We start from the raw sequence: 6,632 nt of genomic DNA, 5'->3' as shown, positions 1-6,632 counted from the left end.
CTCGCACGTTCTGTTTTTATATTTTAACAAAATGGCTGAGTTATTTGTTGACAAACTTGTTTATCGAAAGTAAATCTAAACAACAAAGTTGTTGTTTAGATTTACTTTCGCAATGTAATTTTAAGTAGGTTTTATTTGGTGTTTCTTTTTAAAGTTCTACTTAAAGTTTAAACATAAAAATGGTACAGTTTATAAATTATTAGACAATCTTAAAAATATTAAAGCCGAGAACAATCATACTCTGAAGCTATAGGGTATATGCATGAATTATAAAAATACTAAAATTTGATTTTTTACGTCCTAAGAATTATCAAACACATCAAATTATAGATAAAAACATTCTTATTCAATTAAAAAATAAAAATTCTTTCCCAGCAATATATTTCAGCTATTCAAACACACTATTTTGCGCGGGATTTCTGAATGAATGTATGGCCCGTATTTTCCTTCGGTTATACTGCAAAAACTACTGAACCTATCAGGATAATTAGATGCAGTGATTTTCGGAGATGATGTTAGTATAAGATATGTTGGTGATTACTTATTTAGAACCTACTTTTTTAACTAGAAATGCCTATACTTTCACAGTACAACTAATTAAGTCCATGACATTTCATTACATAGCATTGATCTCAACGAGAATCATTTTATGTTAATGATCTGTAATAACAGGAAAAACAATGGATATCCATTGTTTTATAATTTAACTGGAATAACCATATGGTTATAACCATATTAGTTAAATTATATTTTCTGCATTTATATATTATGTATAGTTTTAGAAATTAATGTGAGAAAATATTAATTCTAAATCTTAAAAATTAAATTAATTGTCACATAATCAACTTGTAACTTTCACTTTTTTAAATTCAGAAGAAATTAAATGTGGTTTCTAAACACAAAAACACGTCTTCAAACAGCATCATAAACGCATCTATTTTTGGAGGATTATCAAATATAAATTAACAAAGCCACTTTCAGTCATTGTAAATAATAATTAATTTTATATTATACAATTAATGTAATATTTTTATAAATAATTCATTAACATTTGTTTTTTTAAATCTAAATGTAAACGTAAATTCAGAGTCAGAAAATTCACTTTTACCCCTCGTTTACACCAAGGTATTACACGTATATACACGTATTTGACAAGTTTCATGCAAATTACAATAAAACAAGTTGTATGCAATGTTTTCAAAATACAAAAACATAAAACTTGTCGTATTGTCAAATAATAATATTTTGACAAGTATTCTACAAGTTTTGTAAACGACGGGTTATAATGTATACAGTTATACTCTCTGCATTCTTCAGGAGCTATATTTCCAACACAGAAAAGATGTCTTTTACCTATTCTGTGTTTGCCACAGTATCAAATAATAAATACCGGCCTTATAAATTTCATTAGCACTGTCATCACTAAACAAGTCCATTATATTTATACGTACGGCTCCCTATGATGTCCGTTTGGACGTTTGTCCACTGATGAAGTTTCGTATTAATTAATAATTACATTGAAGGAACAAATTACTGTTCTTTTTTGTCAATAGTGACGTACAGTTAGTCATAAAAATTTATCGAATGTATAATTTTAGGACACAAAATTTATTTATTACATTGATTTCTAAACTATATTAGGGTCCCGCCAACATTTATTTTTATTTTTATAAGATTCTAATTAATGAAATCTAATACGATCTTCACATAGGATCGCTGGCCAGCACAACTACAACCTCCGACAAACTCGCGTCAATGCTCAATGCAAAACAAAGCAGTTTCGACTTCGACGTTGCTTCGAAAAGTACAAATTGTGAGTGCACTGCGATTGTAATATAGTTTTGACTTGGCTTTGGATTTCGGTCAGTTATTATAAAAAAACATCTTGTAACACAAGAGGAATCACAGGAGCGTTGTTGGCCTTTCATAAAGGTGTACAAACTTTTTTTTGAAGGATGTCATTTCGTATTGTCCTAAATACACAGTACAAGAACGTTCATTCATCAGCTTGTTGAACGTGGAAGAAAAATCCTGAAAAGCCGCACTGTAGACGAAGGATGAACGCGGGACATCCAGATGATGGTGCTGATCATTTTTTAGCCAGAATCAGGTCAAACAGTTCTTTGGAACTCTCCCCGTGGTAAATACGGTAAAAGACACACAATGATGCGACTTCTCTACGCATCTAGCCGATCAAAGAGTCATGGTTCCTCAACATTTCGAGCAGCTCTTATATATATTACAATAATCCTACCGAGATTATTTACTTCTCTTTATGGTCATTCTATGTGGCTCATCAGCTTAGTTTTATTCTGTTACTAGCTGACCCGACAGACGTTGTTCTGTTCATAATAAAAAAAAACTCTTGCGGATCGAATTTTGGAAAATACGTTCTTAACTGATCTCTACTCACTCGGTGAAAAGAATATTCCTACCAAATTGCAAGTCTTTAGCTCTAATTGTTCCAGAGATATCGTGATGAGGAACTATATACGTGGAAATCTTTAATTATTAATGACAGATTGCTGCTCTTTGATCGAGAGTTTTTTACGTCATTTTATTTTTTACTTGTCAATGTCAATGTAATTGTAATACAACGATTAATGCCAATGTCAACTGTCACTGTAGAATTAAATTACCTACAGTTTTATCAAAGAGAATTTAAAACATTACGTTCAGTTTTATAATAGGCTTTTGAATGTTCAATGTACCTATTGTTAATTTTGTTACTTGTTAGTTCATAGTTAGATATTCTGGTGTACAAATCGTCGTTTGTACGTTTGTTCAATGCATGCTAACAGTTTGAATGCACCTGCATCTTTATTGTATAGAACGTGTGGCACCATTCTAAACAAGGATATGTTTCGTTAAAAGTGTAGACTGAAGGTCGAGCCTAGTTAATGTTTTTAACCATTTACTCTAGTTTCAACCAAGTGGCTGTTTCCTAGACACAGGTAATAACTATTATTTATGTATGCTTTAAAGACCGGAAGCTTGATTATATTTGGACGACTTTCTATGAACATGCAAATACTAATATTCGTTTACCATTTATGGAATGTGAAATTTTATTGTATTGAGTCATATTGTTTCCTAATTCAAACTAGTTGTTCGCGAAATTGCCTAATCAATTGCTTCATTGTAATTAATAACTGCAACGGAATGCCGTGCTTATTTATACATTCTTATAATTACATGACTTAGCTGGTATGTTGCACTTTACTAGTAATTTATACCTACTTACCTAAAACACGAACAAATCTTTAATTTATTAGTATAATGATATGTTACCCTCATTGTCTGTCTGTTGTTCTATAGTTAAAGCACTATATTACCAATGCTGATCAAGATATTATGTTTCAAGTACATTTTAATGTACAAATCATTGGCAATATATGAAATAAGTTAATGTACCTACCAATAAAAAATAGTCTTGCCATGTAAGTTGAGAGTTAGAATGTTGCAAAGATAAAAATACTGTTTGTCTAGAGAATGAGCTAAAACTGTATAGAGTATACACGGACTAGTAAAAAAAGGACTCTGCGCCATGATATTAGGAAGTGAAGTACCTTTATGCTAGTGTGTGTGCGGTTAGGGGGCATACCAGTTACACAATTTTTTCCCTTTTAATTAATCATATATCAACAAATACTTTTATATTATTGTTTTTACACTTTTCCACAACGCACGACGGCATTTTTAAAATATTTTATTGCGACACAAACTGATCTGTCACAGACAATGCCAAATCTCATAATGGAGGCTGATCGGCTTGTATTAGTGTTGGTGTAAGCATGGCGCTATGTATTTACACTTTTACCGGCTTTATTTTTTACTCGTCCGTGGGAGTATTTTTTGTTATTTGTAAAATGAAAAACAATATAATGAAGAAAATTAGTCTTTAACCTACTTATAAGAGGAGGCCAGAGTGGGCAACACCAGGGGAACATCAAGAGATGTCGCTTTTAAGGTGGGAGTATGCTCTAATTACTGAGCTTCAAAAAAAAAAAAAAACTTAACTATAGACACCAGTGTAATCTAGTTTGCTTGTTGAAATTTTTGTATGTGTAATATCTTGAACTATAGTTATGTGAGGTAAGGTTAACAAAGATAGTACCTATCTGCTATCTAAGATATAATGTGTAAGAAGTGTAATTAGAAAGGTGTGTGCTACTTATGGCATTTGTGTGTGGCTTCATTTAGTGGTCCCACTGGAAGATCAGCGCTGGTTGCGACTGTAATCAGTATTATGCTGTTGTGTGACCAATTTGTGACAAACACTCCAATTTGTAATTTGTTTTGTATATATGTTCTTTCTATTCTATTATGTAATTATAATAATAATAATTGACACACTTTTCACACAAATTATCTTGGCCCAAGTTAAGCATATATAGCCTGTGTTATAGGTTACAAGATAATGATATATTTAATACAATATACTTACTTAAACATCCATGACTCGGAAACAAACCTTCATATTCATCATATAAATGCTTGCACTTACCGGGATTCGAACCCGGGACCTCTAGCTTAGTAGGTAGGATCGCTAACCACTCGGCTATACAGGTCGTCAATTGTGTTTGTTACAAATAAATATATTTCTTTCTTTCTATTTTGAATTGAATCTAAGTCATGTGCTTTTGGGAAACTCTGCAACTTTTTTTTAATCTAAATAGCTTCAAGTACCCTCGAGTAGAGACATCACTATCTTGTGTATCTTTATCATTACACAGAGAGAGAGTTCCGAGGAGCTGTTTAACCTCATTTACTTATAAAATGCTCACAGAATAATACCTTTACTTATTTTCTGTATGTGTCGATGATGCAGCTACTGTACTCAATAACTTTTGTTTTGTATTAATTAACACTGACTTTTTTTACTTACTCGTGTATGCCATTGCCTATTTGATGTTTTAGTATGTTTATTGCATCACTTTACATATTATATTGGAACTAGCCGTTCCCTTCTGCTTGGCTTGGCGAATTTTAAAAGGAAATAAATTAAATTTTATGCAATACAAATGCAATAATAAACATGAATATTATTTTGAAAATAGTGAAGGTAGTTGAAAATAAACCGAAATTTAGAGCTAAATGTTTTAATATAGATGAATAATTCTATTTTCCGGGCATTTTCTTACTTACTTCTTTTTTTTTGAAGTTATCCTTCTTTAGGCGATATTGAAAAAATTATGAGAGTGATATTTTAAGATGCGCGCGCATCACTTTAACACAAAATTAACAGGGTGAAGTTGGTTCCTAAAATTTTCTGACGTTTGCGACATTCTTTTTTTTTTTGGTTTCTTCGTCCGTTATTAGTACAGGCAAAGGGTTCAAGCCCGTACAGCCACATTCGTTATTGTACAATCAATTGTCAAAGACATCGTTGCAAGATTTTTACAGCATTGTTCTTTCTACAAACGTAGAATAGCACGCGAAATAAATAATTTTAAGGATTTTGCTTTGTTAGGCCAAAGAAGTATAACTTCTTGCGTGCATACATAAGTACACACACACTTTTTTTTTTATTGTTGTTCTTCTTTCATGTTTTCAATCTTCTCCTTGTTTCCTTTTTTCCCTTATTCCTTCATATCCCTTATCGACTTTCTCGTCTACTCTTCCTTCTGTGACTTCTTCGTCCTTTATTTCAGTTGTTCCATTGCGATTTTTTGTGAGCCCATCACAGGGTTGTATTAAAATTAAATTTATTATGTTTTATACAAGTATCACAATCAATAAATAGAAAATTACTTTTTAATTTAAACTCCTGGTATTGATTCATATGTTTAACCAAACACATCATTTGTTCTTGTTGTTTTTGCTCAAATCTAAGTTTGTATTTCTTAAAAGTATAATAAAGCTTTGTAAATTCTGTCAATTTACAATTTCTAGATTAATTATTTACTCTTAAAACTATAAAATCACTTTATTTTTTGTATAGACATTTACATCTCTAATCTCACACACATCACAGTTAAAAAGAAAATAATTAATAATAATAATATTAATAATTTAAATTCGGAAAAAAAATCCATAATAATTGTTAGTAAATTGTCCTAAATTATGTTAGTATAATTATAACTAAACAGACACGTGAAGCCGCATAAATGCCTTTATAATTGGCGCATCATAATGACTAGCAATGGTTTGCAGAATGATTAGGGCAAACGGCAACCTCCTTAGCAATGACGCGGTTCTTTTGCGTTGGATGGCATGGAAGCCTTCCACCCTCGCATCCGCGAACATTGCCGAAGCACTGCAAAAGCGGGGCAGCCCCAACATAAACCTGAAACCATTGTTGTACTGAACGCGAAAGGCACTAAGCGTTATTTGAGTATATCTGACCCACAGGCTGTTCGTATATGCCCAGCCCATTTCCATTCAGTCAGTTCCCTGATATTTGTTCCTATGTCTCGCACCTTTGTGATTTTCCTGATGTCTTCTCACCTAACTTAGTCTTTTTTCTTGATCCCCATCATGCTTCGCTCCATTGAGTGCTGGCATATGTTTAGTTTCTTAAAGTTCAATTTGGTAAGGGCCCGTGTTTCGCTTCCGTACATCCAGGGAGAATGCATGAGTCGAACTTGATCCTATTCGAGATGATTTCCGCATGACAAATAAAAGATCCC

The sequence above is a fragment of the Leptidea sinapis genome, chromosome 2 (genome assembly GCF_905404315.1).
Source record: "Leptidea sinapis chromosome 2, ilLepSina1.1, whole genome shotgun sequence".
Taxonomy (NCBI): domain Eukaryota; kingdom Metazoa; phylum Arthropoda; class Insecta; order Lepidoptera; family Pieridae; genus Leptidea; species Leptidea sinapis.
Note: the sequence above shows the minus strand (reverse complement) of the source record.